General features: G+C 39.4%; 1 protein-coding gene and 1 long non-coding RNA gene across 4 annotated transcripts in view; one reads left to right on the top strand and one right to left on the bottom strand.

The window, feature by feature from the left end:
• Positions 1 to 19,216, top strand: part of ESYT3 (extended synaptotagmin 3) — a 72,519-nt gene that overhangs the window by 1,336 nt on the left and 51,967 nt on the right. For 2 of the 3 annotated variants that reach the window (XM_045088858.1, XM_045088859.1), the window contains exon 2: positions 18,029 to 18,082. The exons of the other annotated variant lie outside the window; for it this stretch is intronic. The gene's annotated coding sequence lies outside the window, so the exon portion shown is untranslated. The remainder of the gene's footprint in view (positions 1 to 18,028; positions 18,083 to 19,216) is intronic. 3 annotated transcript variants of the gene reach the window in all.
• Positions 164 to 14,308, bottom strand: LOC123394449. Its single transcript, XR_006609223.1, has 4 exons — positions 14,271 to 14,308; positions 13,208 to 13,268; positions 2,380 to 2,523; positions 164 to 696 (listed from the first exon to the last, which is right to left on the bottom strand). It is a non-coding gene; the product is annotated as an uncharacterized LOC123394449 (long non-coding RNA).

Here is a 19,216-nt window from a genome sequence, read left to right as displayed (position 1 = left end):
CACAATCTCAAAGAGACAGATAACCTTTTGGCAGAAGTGTGAAAGATTCATTCCTTTCCCTCCCAGTGACCAGCAAGAGAGAACTCAGCACCACCATCCAAATCCCTCCAAAAACACGCAGTGAGAGAGAAAAGGTAGAATTATTTTCCATGAAAAAGGGGCTGTTGGCCTATGTAAACAAGGCTCTACTAATGATGCTAGAAGACTCCAGAAAATATTTTTATTCTAATTATAAGTAAACTTGTTTCTCTGAAACTCTCAACACCGTTCTCATGATTTTTTTTTTTAATAATTGTGTAAATAGAAGTATAGCGGATTGAATAGTGGTCCCTCAGAATATATGCCCAAGTCCTAACCTCCAGTACTTGTGATTGTGACTTTACTTGGAATTAGGGTCTTTGCAGATATAATTAAGTTAAAGATCTTTTGATGAGATTATCCTGAAATTAGAGGAGGTCCCAAAAATCCAATGTCTGTTGTCCTTGAAAGAGAAAGGAGATGAGATCAGGGAACACACAGAAGTATAGGCCTTGTGAAGATGAAGACAGAGAGTGGAGGAATGTGTCTAGAAGTCAAGGAACACCCAGGATTGCTGACAGCCACCAAAACCCTGGAGGGAGATGTGGAACAGACTCTGGCTGAGAGCTTCCAGAACAAACTCGTCTTGTCAACACCTTGATTTCAGACTTCTGGCCTCTAAAATAAGGAGAGAAGAAATTTCTCTTGTTGTAAACCACCCAGTTTGTGGTCATCTGTTGCAGCAGCCCTAAGAAACTAACACAAGAACATATGTTTAGGAACCCTGGGTGGCTCAGTCCATTAAGTGTCTGCCTTTGGCTCAACTCATGATTGCAGGGTCCTGGGATTGAACCCATGGGTTTTCTGCTCAATGGGAAGTCTGCTCCTCTCTCTCCCTCTGCCCCTCCCCCTGCTCATGCTCTCTCTCTCTTTCTCTCTCAAATAAATAAATAGAATCTTAAAAAAAAAAAAAAAAAAAAGACTCAAGATGAGCAGCTGTGGTTGGAGCTGCCCTAGTCTGGTAGCAGATGTAGGTGAGGGCTCCCTTTAAGGAAGGCCTGCATTTCTAGCCTCCAGCTGCAGGAAAGCCATGTGTGTATTTCCTATGAGTGAGGGGTGGGCCCCTGGAAGGAGATGGTATTTAGTAGAGACTCCCTATCGTAGGCCAAAGGATAGCCAGAGGGTTAAGGGGAGAAATCCACACTGCCAACTGGAGGAGGCATTAACTGGGTCAAAGGCTCTACAGGAGAGGGAGCCACAGTTTGGCTAAGCCCCCCTCAGTAAGTGTCACACAGTTTGGCTGAGCCCCCTTTACTTACTTACTTGCACTTACTGAGCCCCCCTCAATAAGTGTCACTCAGTGGTGACACTCCAAAGTCACCAACACCAGGTGACAATGCACCAAACTAGCAAGACCTTTCTGTTGCTCATCTCTGCTCTCCTAGAAGGCCCCAATGATGGTTAGTTTTATTTGTCAAGCTGACTGGACCATGCGGTGTGCAGATAGTTGGTTAAATGATACTCTGGGTGTGTCTCTTAGAATGTTTCTGGACGAGGTTAGCATTTGAATCTGGGTACTGAGTAAAGAGGGTTGCCCTCCCCAAAGTGGATGGGCATCATCCAATCTGGGAGAGCTGAAGGTTCAAAAAGGCAGAGACAGAACACGCACTGTCTGCAGACTACATGAGCTGCGACAGCAGTTTTCTGCCCTCGGACTGAGACTTACTCCACTGGCGCTGCCGGTTCTCAAGCCCTCGGACTTGGACTGAACTACACCCGGCTCTGCTGGGTCTCCCAACTTGCAGACCCACAAGGTGGGACTCCTCAACCTCCACTATCAGTGAACCAATTCCTTATAAAAATTGTTGTGGAGGGGCACCTTGTGACTCAGTCAGTTAAGCATCTGCCTTTAGCTCAGCTCATGATCCCCGGGGGTCCTGGAATGGAGCCCCTCATGGGGCTCCCTGCTCAGTGGGAAGTCTGCTTCTCCCTCTCCCTCTGCTCCTACTCCCCCTGCTTGTGCTCTCTCTCTGTCTGCCAAATAAATAAGTAAAATCTTTTTTAATAAAAGATGCAGATATAAAGACAGAAATATCTCTGAATACAGAGACACAGATATGGTTTTGTGTCTCTGAAGAGCCTGGACCAGTACTTCGGAAAGAGGTGGCATCCCTGTCCCCATGGCAGATGTTCCAGTCTGAGGAAGAGCTAAGGGAGAGGGCAATTTGAATTAGATAAAAGTTTCAAGCTTAAATATTGGATCCAATGGTATGACTAAAACAAAACCGTTCTTAGAGTAAAAATTATGGGAAAAGCTATGCAAGCTGCCCAAGATTTCATCCAGAGTGAGGGAGGGCTCACCTAGACTGTGGGCTTGAAGGACAGTGGGAGGAGGTTGCTTTTCCACTTGTACCTTGTTGCTGAGACATCTGTGCAATCAGCTGTTCCACCAGGTGTGCAAGTGTAGCTCAGGAGGAAGACAACTTAAACATCACATGGTCAAAGCTATGGATGTGGGGAAGACATTTGGTAAAATTCAGTACACATCCCAGTAGAAAACACTTGATAAAATAGGAATAGAAAGAAACTCCCTAAAATTTTAGACTATGTGCCTGATACCAGTAATGGATAAAAAATATCCATTTTTTTTAAAGATTTTCTTTATTTGAGAGAGAGAGAGAGAGCGAGCATGAGAGAGGAGAAGGTCAGAGGAAGAAGCAGACTCCCCATGGAGCTGGGAGGAGGATGTGGGACTTGATCCCACATGATCATGACCTGAGCTGGAGGTTGCTTAACCAACTGAGCTACCCAGGTGCCTCCATTTTTATTTTAATATTTCAGAAAAGCACAAAGGAAAACAAATCATTCATATTCCCATCACCTAGAACTTATAAGTGGGCAAATTTGCTTACCGCTTATTTTTAAGAATAATTATTCTGCTGTATAATACATGTTTGTAAAAAAGAATTCAAACAATGCAGAAAAGTGCAATAATAAAAGTGCAACAACTAACCAAAAACAGTCATTATTAATATTAGGTAAACATCATTCCAGGTGTCTTGCAGAACACATTTACAGGTAGAAGGTTAGAGATAACATACACATACACATGGAGGTCTACGGTTTAATTTCACTTACATTTGCATTCATGTTCATGGGAATATTGGTCTGTAGTACTCTTTTCCTGTAATGTCTTCATCTGGTTTTAATGTTAAGGTAATACTGGCCTTGTAAAATGAATTTGGAAATGTTCTATACTCCCCTGCCTTTTTTTTTTATTAAGCTCTACACCCAATGTGAGGCTTGAACTCATGACCCCAAGATCAAGTGTTGCATGCTCTACTGACTGAGCCAGCCAGGCACCCCCATATTTTCCTCTTTGTAAAAAAACTTTTATGTAGGATTTGTATTTTCTTTTTAAAATGTTTCGTAGGGGCACCTGGGTGGCTCAGTCAGTTAAGCAGCTGACTTTTGCTCAGGTCATGGTCCCAGGGTCCTGGGATGGAGCCCCACATCGGGCTCCCTGCTCAGCGGGGATCCAGCTTCCCCCTCTTCCTCTGCAGCTCCCCCTGCTTGTGCTCTCTTTCACCACTCTCTCTCAAATAAATACATACATAAATACATAAATAAGTAAAATGTTTCATAAGCTCCATTAGTAAAAGGTGTGGAGTTCTTTTGTGGGAAGTTTTAAATTATAAATTTAATGTTTGAAATTATGATAAGACTATCCAAATTTTCTGTTTCTTCTTAGGCCAGTTTTGGCAGTTTTTGTCTTTGTTCATTTCATCAAGTTTGTTCAACTTACTGGAATAACGTTTTTCATAATATTCCCTTATTATCCTTTTAATGTCTACAGAGACTATGGTGATGTCCTCTCTTTCATCCCTGATACTAATATTTTATTCCTTCTTTCTTTTTTCCTTGGGCAGTTTAGCTAAAACCTTATCAATCTTATTGGTATTTAATTTAATTATTTTTGCTAATCACATTTATTTGTTTATTTTATTGAAGTAAAAATAACGTGCAATGTTATACTAGTTTCATGTGTACAATATATTGATTCAACAATCTATACAATACTCAGTGCTCATCAAGACAAATGTAGTCATCATTCAACATTATTGCAATATTATTGACTACAGTTCCATGCTGTACTTTTCTAAAGATTTTATTTATTTATTTGACAGACAGAGACCACAGGTAGGCAGAGAGGGAGGCAGAGAGAGAGGAAGGGAAGCTGGCTCCCCGCCGAGCAGAGAGCCCAGTGTGGGGCTTGATGACAGGACCCTGGGATCTTGACCTGAGCCAAAGGCAGAGGCTTTAACCCACTGAGCCACCCAGGCGTCCCATGCTGTACTTTTCATCTCTGTGAACTATTTGTTTTATAATTAGAAGTTTGTGCCTCCTGATCCCCTTTATGTATTTCACCCATCCCCTCATCGGCCTCCCCTCTGACACCCACCAGTCTGTTCTCTGTATTTAAGAGTCTGTGTTTTTTGTTGTTGTTATTGTTCATTTATTTTTCAGATTCTGCATGTAAGTGAAACCATGTGGTATTTTTCTCTCTCTGCCTGACCTATGTCCTTATATCACTTAACATAACACCCTCAAGTCCATCCAGGCTGTCACAAATGGCAAAATGTCCTTCTTTTCTGTGGCTGAGTAATATTAAGTTGTGTGTATACTCCACATTTTCTTTATCCATTCATCAGTCCATGGCCACTTGGGCTGCTTCCAAATTTGGTTATTGTAAATAATGCTGCAATAAATATAGAGGTGCATTAACCTTTTTTAATTACTGTTTTTGTTTTCTTTAGGTAAATACCCAACAGTGGAATTACTGGATCATATCGTATTCCTATTTTTCTTCTTTTGAGGAAACTCCATATTGTTTCCACAGTGCTTGCACCAATATACATTCCTACCAACAGTGCACGAGTATTCATTTTTCTCCACATCCTCACCAGCACTTGTGGGTTCTTGTTTTTTTGATACTAGCCGTTCTGACAGGTGAGAGGTGATATCTCATTTTGGTATTGATTTGCATTATCCTGATGATTAGTGATGTTGAGTACTTTTCCATATACCTGTTGGTCAACTGTATGTCTTCTTTACAAAATATCTCTTCAAAACCTCTGCCTATTTTTTAATCAGGTTGTTTGGCTTTTTGTTTGTTTGTTTTTGTTTGGGAGGGTGGTGTTGGGTTGTATAAATTCTTTATATATTTTGGATATTAACCCCTTATTGAGGTATGTAGTTGGCAAATATCTTCTCCCGTTCAGTAGGTTGCCTTTTTGTTTGTTTTTTTTTTTTAAAGATTTTATTCATCCACTTGACAGACAGAGATCACAAGCAGGCAGAGAGGCAGGCAGAGAGAGAGAGAGGAAGAAGCAGGCTCCCTGCTGAGCAGAGAGCCCGACGTGGGGCTCGATCCCAGGACCCCGGGACCATGACCCGAGCCGAAGGCAGAGGCTTTAACCCACTGAGCCACCCAGGCGCCCCAGGTTGCCTTTTTGTTTTGTTGATAGTTTCCTTCACTATGAAGCTTTTATTTTGATGTAGCCCAATGGTTTATTTTTGCTTTGGTTTCCCTTGCCTGAGGAGACATACCTAGAAAAATGTTGCCAATGTCCAAGAGATTACTCACTCTATTTTCTTCCAAGAGTTTTATGGTTTTAGGTCTCACATTTGGTCTTTAATCCATTTTGAGTTTATCTTAGCATATGATGTAGGAAAGTGATAAGTTTTATTCTTCTGCATGTTGCTATCCAGTTTTCCCGGTATCATTTATTGAAGAGACTGTCTTTTCCCCATTGTATATTTTTGCCACCTTTGTTGCAGATTAATTCACCATATAGGTATGGCTTGTTTCTGGGCTCTCTTACCTGTTGCATTGATTGATGTGTCTATGTTTGTGCCAGTACCATACTATTTTGATTATTATAGCTTTGCAGTATAGTTTGAAAACTGAGATTGTAATACCTCCAGCTTTGTTCTTCTTTCTCAAGATTGATTTGGCTCTTAGGTCTTTGTGGTTCTAATACATTTTAGGATTATCTGTTCTAGTCATGTGAAAAATGCTGTTGGTATTTTGATAAGGATTGCACTGAACCTGTAGACTGCTTTGGGTAGTGTGCACATTTTAACAATGTTAATTATTCCAATCCATGAGTATGGAATGTCTTTCCATTTTTTTGTTTCATCTTCAGTTTCTTTCATCAATGCCTTATAGTTTTCAGAGTACAGATCTTTCACTACCTTGGTTAAGTTTATTCCTATGTATTTTATTCTTTCTGGTGCAATTATAAATGGAGTGATTTTTCTAATTTCTCTTTTGGCTACTTCATTATTAGTGTATAGAAATGCAATAGATTTTTCTGCATATTAATTTTGTATCCTGTCACTTTACTGAATTCATTTACCAGTTCTAATAGTTTTTGATGGTCTTTAGGTTTTTATTTATTTGTTTGTTTTTAAAAGATTTTATTTATTTATTTGAGAGAGAGCAAATGAATGGGAGGCAGAGACAGAGAGAGAGAGAGAGAGAGAGAGAGAAGCAGGCTCCCCACTGAGCAGAGAGCTCCATGTGGGTCCCCATCCCAGGATCCTGAGATTGTGACCTGAGCCTAAGGCAGATGCTTAGCTGGCTGAGCTACCCAGGTGACCCTAGGGCTTTTTAAAAAATATATGTATAGTATCGTATCATCTACAAATATTGACAGCTTTACTTCTTCCTTACTAATTTGGAAACCTTTTATTTCTTTTCCTTATTTGATTGCTGCAACTAGAACTTCCATTACTATATTGAATAAAAGTAGTGAGGGTGGACATCCTTGTCTTTTTCACTGAGAGGAAAGCTCTAGGTTTCTCACCATTGTGTGAAGTTAGCTGTGGGTTTATCAGATATGGCCTTTATTATGTTGAGCTATGCTCCTTCTACACTCTTTTTGTTGAAATTTTTATCATGAACAGCTATTGTATTTTGTCAGATGCTCTTCTGTGTTGACTGAGATGATCATATGGTTTTTAACATTCCTCTTATTAATGTAAGGTATCAAATCGATTGATTTGCAAGTATTGAACTATCCTTGCTTCCTAAATAAATCCCATTTGATTGTCATGAATGGTCCTTTTAATGTATTGCTGAAGTTGGTTTGCTAATATTTTGTTAAGGATTTTTGCATCTGTGCTCAGCAGAGCTATTGGGCTCTAATTTTCTCTTTTTTTGGTAGTGTCTTTGTTTGGCTTTGGTATGAGGATGATGGTGGCCTTGCAGAATGTATTTGGACGCTTCTATTCCTCTTTTTTTTTTGAATAGTTTGAGAAAAATAGGTATTAACTCTTCTTTAAATGTTTGGTAGAATTCACCTATGAAGCCATCAGTACTGACTTTTGTTTTTTGGAAATTTTTCATTACTAATTCAATTTCATTGCTAGTAATTAGTCTGTTCAAATTTTCCATTTCTTCCTGAATCAGTCCTCTAATCCTGAAAGATTATATATTTCCAGGAGTTTATCCAGGTTGTCCAATTTGTTGGCATATAATTTTTCATAACATTCTCTTATAATCCTTTGCATTTATCTGGTGTCAGTTGTTATTTCTCCTATTTAATTTCTGGTTTTATTTGAGTCCCCTCTCTCAATTTCTTCCTTTATGTCTATTAATGTTTGCTTTTTTTTTATTTAGGTGCTCCTATATTGTGTTCCTAGATATTTATAATTTGTATACAACTTTTGTTGGATATATCTCTTTATCATTTTTGCAGTGCCCTTCTTTGCCTCTTGCTATAGTCTTTTTTTTTTTAAAGATTTTTTTTTAAGATTTTATTTATTTATTTGACAGAGAGAGATCACAAGTAGGCAGAGAGGCAGGCAGAGAGAGAGAGGAGGAAGCAGGCTCCCTGCTGAGCAGAGAGCCCGATGCGGGGCTCGATCCCAGGACCCTGAGATCATGACCTGAGCCTAAGGCAGCGGCCTAACCCACTGAGCCACCCAGGCGCCCTATAGTCTTTTTTTTTTAATTTTATTTATTTATTTGACAGAGATCCCAAGTAGGCAGAGAGGCAGGCAGAGAGAGAGGAAGGGAAGCAGGATCCTTGCCAAGTAGAGAGGCCAATGCCGGGCTCTATCCCAGGACCCTGGGATCATGACCTGAGCCGAAAGCAGAGGCTTTAACTCACTGAGCCATCCAGGTGCCCCTTGCTATAGTCTTTTGTTTTAAAGTATATTTTATCTGATATAAGTATTGCTGCCCTAACTTTTTTATTTTGCTTACATTTGCATGGTAATTTTTTAAAAGATTTTATTTATTTATTTATTTGAATAGAGCAAGAGAGAGAGAGCACAAGCAGGGCAGAGGGAAAGGGAGAAGCAGGCTCCCTGCTTAGCAGGAAGACTGATGTGGGACTCCATCCCAGGACCCTGGGATCATGACCTGAGCGAAGGCAGATACTTAACTGACCGAGCCAACCAGGCACCCCATGCATGGTAATTTTTTCTATCTCTTTAACTTTTAGTCTGTATGTGACTTTAAGTCTGAAGTGAGTCTCTATTGGTAGCATATAGATGGATCTCTTTTTTTTAGCCATTCAATTACCTTATGTCTTTTGATTAAAATTTACATTATATGTACATATATATATGCATATATATGTACATATATATACATATACATATGGTGGTGCTAAGAAAAGGAAGAAGAAGCCTTATACCACTCCCAAGAAGAATAAGCATAAGAGAAAGAAGGTTAAACTGGCAGTCCTGAAATACTATAAGGTGGATGAGAATGGCAAAATCAGTCGCTTTCGTTGGGAGTGCCCTTCAGATGAGTGTGGTGCTGGAGTTTTTATGGCTAGCCACTTCGACAGACATTACTATAGCAATGTATACATATATATACATATATATACACATATATGTATATGTATATTTCTTTTTTTTAATATTTTATTTATTTATTTGACAGACAGAACTCACAAGTAGGCCGAGAGGCAGGCAGAAAGAGAGGAGGGAAGCAGGCTCCCCACTGAGCAGAGAGCCCAATGTGGGGCTTGATTCCAGGAACCTGGGATCATGACCCGAGCCGAAGGCAGAGGCTTTAACCCACTGAGCCACCCAAGCACCCCAATATGTATATGTATATTTCTATGTGTAGATATATATATTTGTACACACATATATATCTCACACTTTAAATATAAGAAAGATAAGCTGAAAGTAAAAGGATTGAGAGGGATATACAAGCAGTAAGTACAAGAAAGCTGAAGTGATTATATTCATATGAGACAAATAGACTTTAAGATAAGGACTATCTGTGGGGCGCCTGGGTGGCTCAGTGGGTTAAGCCTCTACCTTCGGCTCAGGTCATGATCCCAGGGGCCTGGGATCGAGTCCCGAGTGGGGCTCTCTGCTCAGCAGGAAGCCTGCTTCTCCTCATCTCTCTCTCTGGCTGTCTCTCTGCCTATTTGTGATCTCTCTCTCTGTCAAATAAATAAAATCTTTAGAAAAAAAAAAAAAGATAAGGACTATCTGATACAAACAGATATTTTATAATAACAAAATGGTGAATTCATTAGAAATACATAATTATAAATGTGTATATGCCTAGTATTAGAGCTTCAAAGTATGCCTAGTATTAGAGCTTCAAAGTACATGAAACAATATTTGACAGAACTAAAAGAAGAAATAGACAAACCAGCCATTGCAGTTGGAGATTTTAACCCTCCTCTCAGTAACTTATAGAATACCTAGACAAGAAATTAGTGAAGATATGGAAGTTCTTCACAATACCATCTATCTTTTTAGGATTTAATTAATTTATTTATATGAGAAAGAGGGAGAGTAACGAAGGCAGAAGGAGAGAATCTCAAGCAGATTCCATGCTGAGTGCAGAGCTGGACATGGGGCTTGATCTCACGACCCTGAGATCATGACCTGAGCCAAAATCAAGAGTTGGATGCTTAACCGACTGAGCCACCTAGATGCCCTTCAGTCTTCTTGATCTAAATGATATTTATAGAATATGATACCAAACAATTATAGAATATACTTTTTCAAGCATGCATAGAACCCAAATAGACTGTATGCTGGGCCATAAAATAAGACTCAAAACATTGGGTGCCTGGTGGCTCAGTGGGTTAAAGCCTCTGCCTTCAGCTCAGGTCATGATCCCAGCGTCCTGGGATAGAGCCCCGCATCGAGCCCTGCATCGGGCTCTCTGCTCAGCAGGGAGCCTGCTTCCTCCTCTCTCTCTCCCTGCCTTTCTGCCTATTTGTGATCTCTGTCTGTCAAATAAATAAATAAAAAGTCTTTTTAAAAAAAGAACCTCAAAACATTTCTGAGGGTTGAAATCATACAAAGTATATTTTCTAACCACAATGAATTTAAATTAGAAAATAATAACAAACCAACCCCCCCAGCAATTAAAAATTAAACAGGACTTCCAAAGAATCAATGGGTCAAAGAGGAAGTCACAACAGAAAATAGAATAATTTTTTAACTAAATAACGTAAACGTAAACCTGATATAATAAATAAATGTTTGGGGCGCCTGGGTGGCTCAGTGGGTTAAGCCTCTGCCTTCGGCTCAGGTCATGATCTCAGGGTCCTGGGATCGAGTCCCGTGTTGGGCTCTCTGCTCAGCGGGGAGCCCGCTTCCCCCTCTCTCTCTGCCTGTCTCTGCCGACTTGTGATCTGTGTCTGTCAAATAAATAAATAAAAACCTTAAAATAAATAAATAAATGTTTGAATAGTAGTTGATATTAATGAAATTATATCAATAATCAAGAACCTTCCCAGTGAGAATATTATTTCATTGGTAAACTTTACCAAACATCAAAAGAAGATAAAATACCAACCATATACAAACTCTTTCAAAGCACAGAGGAAAAAGAAAACTTCATAAATTACTTAAGAGACCAGCATAATCCTGATATCAGAAATTGACAAGAAAAGAAAATTATAAGAACAGAACATTTCAGAACCATATTTTTCATGAACATAGATGTAAAAATTCTAAACAAAATATTAGAAAATCAAATATACAAGTAAATTAAAAAGAAGGAATACCTAACAACCAAATGGGTTTTATTCTAGGTATGTGGGGTCAATTATACAACTATAAGCCAATCATCATAATTCACTGCATCAACAGAATACAGGGGAAAAAGTATATGATCATCACCACTGATTCAGAAAAAGCATTTAATCAAATTCAGGAAACTGATGTAAAAGGGGAAGTTCCTTATTCTGATAAAGAATATCTTTAAAAAGTTACAGCTAAATCATGTATAGTGATAAAAGATTGAAGATTTTTCCTCTAAGATCAGGAATAAGACAAAGATTTGCTCTCACTCTTGTTTCATGTTATACCGGAGGTCTTAGCCATTCCAAAATGGTAATGAAAAGAAACAAAAAATATAAAAATCGAAAACAAAGAAGGGAAAAGTCTGTTTTCTGGCAGATAACATGATTATATTTTTTGAACATTCAAAAGAATCTTCAAACTAATAAGTTAACTTAGTGAATACGAAGCCAATACAGAAAAACTAATTGTTGGCTGGTCTGAGTGCTGTAGTGTTCATAATTAATTGATCACAGCCAGTTACAGATTTCTTTTTTCCTTCTCTACTCCCACTGATTCCCTTGACTAGTCTTAAAAAGAAAAAAAGAAAGAAAAAGAAAAACCAGTTGTATTTCTATATGCTAGCCATAAAGTACTAGAAAATAAAATTTTAAAATCCACCATTTACCATAGCATCAAAAATATTGAAAACCTAAGAATAACTCTTAGAGAAGTTGTTCAAATCCTCTATTCTGAAAGCTACAAACATCCAAAAACAAAAAAAACCCAAAAAGCAAAAATACCCCAAATCATAAACTATGGAACTCCTTAATACGTGAATGGTTCTAACATGTTCGTGGGTTGGAAAACCCAATATTATTAAGATGTTTTTATGGGCAAAATTCTAAGATGGCCCCATGATCTCTGCCCTCTGGTATTAAGTCATAGTCTCTTGGAGTGTGGGGAGACCAGTGACTTGCTTTTGGTCAACAGAACATAACAAAAGTGATGGGCTGTCACACCTGTGATTATTTTATGGCATATATACAGGGAGTCCTCACTTTGCACATTAAATGGGACAAGCTGAAACTTAATCAATGGGAAAATGTATGATTGTTCCCAGATCTTTAAAAGTATTTGACAAAGGGGTGCCTAGGTGGCTTAGCTGGTTAAGCATCCAACTCTTAATTTTGGCTCAGGTTATGAACTCAAGGTTGTGAAATCAAGCCAGGCACAGGGCTGCACACTGGGTTAAGATTTTCTTTCTCCCTCTCCCTCTGCCCCTTCCCCCCATTAAAAAAAAAGTGTTTGATGAAACATTAAAAACCCCCTTTGCAAATATCACTAAATTCTACCCCTGAAACGAAAAATACAGTACATGTTAACTAAATTGAATTTTTAAAAAGAATTTATTAGGGGCGCCTGGGTGGCTCAGTGGGTTAAAGCCTCTACCTTCGGCTCAGATCATGATCTCAGGGTCCTGGGATCGAGCCCCACATCAGGCTCTCTGCTCGCAGAGCCTGCTTCACCCTCTCTCTCTCCCTGCCTGCCTGCCTGTCTGTCCACTTCTGGTCTCTATCTGTCAAATAAATAAATAAAATATTTTTTAAAAAAAGAATTTATTAAAAATGTTCTTACTGCCAATTATAAATAAACTGGGAAATTAGAGAAATAGTAAAATTAATATTTATATGATATAATCTAAAATATGAGAAGTACTTTCAATAGCTACTACAAGTAAAAATTCACATATCCTATGACAAACAAGCAATTCCACATAAGACCAAGAGAGCATAGGTCCACTTAACAATATATGTAAGAATTTTCTTATCAGCTTTATTCATAATAACCAAAAACTAGAAAGAAAATTAAATTTCCATCTTTAGGAGACTGGATCAACAAATTATAGGATATCCATGCAATGTAATATTACATGGCAATTTTAAAAATCTCATACTTGCCATAGCACAGATAAATATTAAAAACTCTAAATTGAGCAACAAGCCCAGATACAGAAATATACTGTTGAATTACTGTTGGATTTAATTCATATGAAGTTGAAGAACAGCACACTAAATCAATGATAACAGAACTCAGACAAGTGGTTACCTCTGGACATGGATGTTACCTGGAGAAGTATGAAGAAAATTTCTGGAGGGATAAAGATGTTCCATATCTGGATCTGGAGACTATACAGATGTATAATTGGTAGAAATTGGTCAAGTTGTACCTTTAAGATTTGTGTGTTTTACTGTTTGTAAATTATATTTACTAAAAATAAATATATAAATAGAAAATGCATGTTAAGCTTTTAATACAGTGCTTTGTGCACAGTATGGCCTGAATAAATGCCAGGGTTTTGCTATTTTAAAAACCTGTAGAATGCAGCTATAGCTGTACTTAGAAATTTATAGTTCTAAGTGTGTATATTATAAAAGAAAAGAAGTTCAAAAGTAACTATCTTTTAAAAAAGATTTTATTTATTGAGAGAGAGAGAACATGCACATGGGGGGAGGGGGAGAGGGAGAGAGAGAATCTTAAGCAGATGCCCCCCGAGTGCAAAGCCTGATAGGGTGGAGGTCTCACTTGATCCCATGACCCCAAGATTATGACTTGAGCCAAAACCAAGAGTCAGACACTCAACTGACTGAGCCACACACGTGCCCCCCTGCCAAAATTAATTATCTTAACTTCTATCTCAAGAAGTTAGCCAAAGAAAAAGAAATTGCAGCAAAGCAAACCCAAATAAAGTAGAAAAAGGAAATATAGAAGCACAATCATGGAATAAGTAGACATACAATAGAGAAAATAATTGAAGCCAAAAGTGGGTTATTTGAAAAGATTTATAAAGTTCATAAATTCTGGGGCACCTGCATGGCTCAGTCACACAGATGTCTGCCTTTGGCTTGGGTCATGATGCCAAGATTCTGGGATGGGGCCAGATCAGGCTCCCTGCTCAACAGAGAGCTTGCTTTTCCCTCTCCCTCTGCCCCTCCTGCTTCCTTGCTTGTGTTCTCTGTCCCATTCAAATTAATTAATTAATTAATTAATTAAATCCTTTCAAAAAATTGATAAACCCCTATGAAGACTGGCTAAGGAGACAAAAGGAAAAAATATAAAGTATCTATAACAAGAACTTAAGGGGGTGCCTGGATGGCTCGATTGGTTAAGTGTCCAATTCTTGACCTTACCTCAGATCTTGATGTCAGGGTTGTGAATTCAAGCCCTGTTTAAAAAAGAATTTAAGAAGAAATGAAGGACACCACTACAGATCCTACAGACTTTAAAAAAAATAAAAATATTATAAACACCCATATGCCAACATGTTTCAAATTTTAGGCAAAATTGAAAATTTCCTTGAAAACAACTTCACAATTTGTTTCCAAAACACAACTGATCAAGAAAAGAAAGACAATCTTAACAATCTTAGAATTATTAAAACAATGTGATGGAAAATATAGAAGGGTTAGGTTGGAGCTGAAGGGCTGGAGGTAGAAATACTGCCAGCATGGAGATGTACAATTGGACAGCCTGCTAGTTTTTCAGAAGGACAGTAAGGAAAGAGGACTGTCCATGTCTCACTTAGTCCTTGTCCCTAAAGGGCCAGGCTTGCACCTTGGTCAGCACCAGCATTGATTAGTCAGTGCTGATTGTATCGAGTTGCAGTGTCAGTGTGGCCTGCCTGAGAGACCTTCCACAGTGGGCATTTCTGTCACTCCTGCATCTGCCAGCTCCAAGAAGATCTGTGGGACACAATCCTGCAACCAAGGGGTCTCCCAGACCGTATCAGTGAGGAGCAATCTTCAGCTGGGTAAACAGACTGGAAGTGACAAAAGATCTCAGGCCAAAGGAAAGCAAAAAATTGTGAAACAGTATCTAACATTATTGTGTGAAAAGACTCTACATAGAGATCTCTACTGATAAGTAGGACTGCTGTTTGAGGTCAAATGATGGAGTTTACTTCCTTCTACTCATGGGAGGAAGAAGCTCAAGAATTATATCGGATCCCTAAAGAATAGAGTGGAAGATGTTAGAAAAAAATATATTAGCTAGCCAGCTAGGCTAGAAAAGCAAAACTAAAACATTAATTTCCCAAGGCAGTTTGTCTTTTTTTTTTTTTTAAGATTTATTTATTTATTTATTTGACAGAGTCACAGAGAGAGAGGGAACACAAGCAGAGGGAGTGGGAGAGAGAGAAGCCAGCTTCTTGCCGAGCAGGGAGCCTGATGTGGGGCTTGATCCCAGGACCCTGGGATCATGACCTGAGCCAAAGACATATGCTTAATGACTGAGCCACTCAGCTGCCCAGTTTTATCTGTTTTATTCACTGTGACCATCTCCAGTGTTCTAAACAGTGCCTGGTGTGTAAAAGACGCTCCATGAATACTTGTTGAATAAATGAATGAAACAGCCAAAGACAAATGTGGAAAATCTGGGAGGAGAATTAAACAGAAAATTGGAGGACATAGACTTCTTTTTTAACAAATAGAAGAATCATTTTTTTTCCAGAGAATACAGGTAATGGAAAGGATATTATGCAAAAGTCAAAATCAAATAATTATCAACACTTTCAGATCATATTTCCACATTAAAAATCTAATTATTCTAAGTGTGTATAGTCAGAATTTTAATTGCTGACAGATATAAAGCAATTATCCACCCCAACAGGTATAAAAAACTAACATTCCCAGTAACCTACTCTTCCCAATTAAGGAATGATAGTTGCAGTTTTCCTTCATAATACTATGACCTAAAAGAAAATCATCAACACATTTAAGGCTGATCTAATTATAGATTCTAAAATAAAACATTTTGTCTCTTTTCCCTTATAATATATATGTATATAGGCTTTTGGAAAGAAAAAAACCATCATGCAAAGAGAAATAAGTCAGTTAGAAAGAGATAAATATTCCACTGATATGAGGTAGCTAAGAGTAGTCAAATTCATAGAGGCAGAAAGTATAATAGTGGTTGCCAGTGGTTGGGGGAAGGAGAGTGGGGAGTTACTGTTCTGTGGGTACAGAGTTCCAGTTGAGATGATGGAAAAGTTCTGGAGATGGATGGTGTGCTGGTTGGACAACAATGTGAACATATTTAATGCTACCGAACCATATACTTAAAATGGTTTAAAATATTACATTTTCTGTTAGTGTGTTTCACCACAGTAAAAAAAAAAAAAAAAAAAGACACCTTTGATTTCATTTATTTTTGGTAATCAAAGTACTAGTTTGTAGGTGTCAAGAATGGCAGAAATGGAAACAGAGCCAAAAAGTGGGGAAGTGGGGGAAGGGTGGGAAGATTACTATAGGACAGGGTGAGGCAACATCCCCAGACTTCAGCCTCTAGGACCTGTGTGAGGAGTTCTGGAACCACATCTGTGGGGTAGGAGGCCACAGACCCTGCCCACGGTGAGTGTCTGAGGGAGACCTGGCTGAGACCTTTAACAAAGTGGTCACCTCCATGGCCATGTCCCCCTCCATGGCCGTGTCCCCCATACCAGGTTGGAGAAGGGGGGGAGCAATTAGAGCCTGACCTTCTGAGATGGCATCAATGGCCATGCTTCTGTGCCCTAATGCATGTGCCCAGGAACTCCATGTTGACCCAGAACAACGAAGACCCACAGGGCCACTGTGTTCCTGTTTAGGACGTGAGAGCATGTGAGAAGTGAGGGGGCACAGGAAGCACAGACAGGCTGGAGCCGTCAGCGGTGGTCTTGGAGTGGCAGGCAGTGGTCAAATCATGAAGGACATTGCAGGGACATCTTCCACCCTCCCACCCCCAATGATGCCTTCCTGCTGCCACACTTCCTTCACCAGACAGACAGACACATACAACTCTACCACATTTTCGTGATGAAAGTTTGAAATAACTGACTTCTTGGGTATAGCTTGTGCACTTTCCCACCCCCAGCACCCCAAACAGTGCTCTGTAAATGTCAAATTTCACTGGTTGTGCGGTTTTCAGGCCTGGCTTGGAAAGATTCCAGGCTAAGGAGCTATGGATTTGCAGCTCCCTCTGTGGCTTTTTATCAGAGGATATGATTAAGGGCCATACTGTTCTTGGCTCAAACACATTCGGGTCTTCATTCTTGTGTGTTCCTTCACACACATACAGCACCTAGTGCTGGGTACTAAGCTTGGGAACCCAGTGAGTTATCAAGACCCACTGAGAGAACTGACACCCAAGACCTCACAGATGCTCTGGTTAAACCCTTCACATTGGACACAAGGGGTTGCTAAGGTCCAGAGTGGGAATGACATTTGCTTATGGTCATATAGCAAATCATTGCTTAGCGTTCTTAATTTTTTCCAGCTTTATTAAGATATAACTGACACATAACATTGGGTAAGCTTAAGGTATACAATGTAATCATTTGACATATGTATATATTGTGATATGATCACCAAAATAAGGTTAACACATGTACCACCTTCCCTGGTTACAATTGTGTGTGTGTGTGTGTGTGTGTGTGTGTGTGTGTGTGTTGAGAAATTTTAAGATCTGTGCTCTTAGCGGCTTTCAAATTTGGTATACTGGGTTTAAAACTATGGTCACCATGGTTATACCTTATATCCCCAGAAGTGTTTCTGTGTTTTTTCAGTGATGATATATAAAGGACCAACAAGCATATGAAAAGGCACTGAGTATTACTAATCACTAGGGAAACGCAAGTCAGAACCACAATGAGATACCTCTATGCCCATTAGGATGATTACTATAAAAAAGAAATGACAATGATGGAAAATAACATGGGCTGGTGGAGAGAGTGGAGGCTTGTGCATTGTTGGTGGGGATGTGAAATGGTAAAACCTGTGGAAAACAGGATGGTGGTTTCTCACAAAATTAAACATAGAATTACCATATGATCCAGCAATTCCACTTTTGGGTTTACACCCCTCAAAATGGAAAGAGAGTCTCAAAGAGATATTTGTATTCCCCATGTTCACAGCTGCATTGTTCACAGTGGCGACATGTGGAAGCAACCTAAGCACCAGATGAATGGGTAAGCGAGATGTGGTGTATACACACCATGGAATATCATTCAGCCTTTAAAAGGAAGGGAATTGGGGGCACCTGGGTGGCTCAGTGGGTTAAGCCTCTGCTTTCGGCTCAGGTCATGATCTCAGGGTCCTGGGATCAAGCCCCGCATCGGGCTCTCTGCTCAGCAGGGATCCTGCTTCCCTTCCTCTCTCTCTGCCTGCCTCTCTGCCTACCTGTGATCTTTCTCTCTATCAAATAAATAAAAATCTTTAAAATTTTTTTTAAAAATTTTTTAAAAAGGAAGGGAATTTTGCCCTATGCCTTAATATGAATGAACCGGGGCACCTGGGTGGCTCAGTGGGTTAAAACCTCTGCCTTCAGCTCAGGTCATGATCCCAGGGTCCTGGGATCAAGCCCCACGTCGGGCTCTCTGCTCTGTGGGGGGCCTGCTTCTCTTCCTCTCTCTCTGCCTGCCTCTCTGCCTACTTGTGATCTCTCTGTCAAATAAATAAAAAAATAAAATATTAAAAAAAATATGAATGAACCTTGAGGACATTATGCTAAGTGAAATAAGTCAGTCATAGAAAGACAATTCCATGTGATGTATATGACTTATATGAGATATCTAGGTTAGTCAAAATCATAGAGACAGAATGGTGGTTGCCAGGGGGAGGAAGGAGGGGACACGGGTTTCAGTTTTGTGAGATGAAGAGCTCTGGTGATGGATGGGGTGATGATTGCACAACATTACTCAATACCACCAAAGTGCACTCAAAATGGTTAAGATAAAAAATCTGTTATATGCATTTTCTCACAATAGAAAACTATAATTATACAGATAGTATTTAAGTACATCCTTGTTGTAAAAAGTCAAACAATATAGACCAAACTAAAGTCTTCCTTGATGGCCTCCCCATCAAAATATCTAGCTTTGTACCCATGTGTCTTATTGAGTCCTCACACCCCCGTATGATTTAAGTATTACTGTGATCTCCATTTTCCAGACGAGGAAACAGAACCGCAGAGAATTTAGGGACCTTCCCCAGAGCCAGGAAGTGCTCGAGTCTAGATTTCAACTCAGGCACATGGAGGACAAAAGCCATGCTCTCACCAGAGTGTTCTTTCAGCCTCCTGCATGTCTAACTCTGCTGGACCT

This window comes from Mustela putorius, unplaced genomic scaffold (genome assembly GCF_011764305.1).
Source record: "Mustela putorius furo isolate JIRA1106 unplaced genomic scaffold, ASM1176430v1.1 tig00003834_pilon_pilon_pilon, whole genome shotgun sequence".
Classification (NCBI taxonomy): Eukaryota; Metazoa; Chordata; class Mammalia; order Carnivora; family Mustelidae; genus Mustela; species Mustela putorius.
This window is presented reverse-complemented; position numbering and strand designations above follow the sequence as displayed.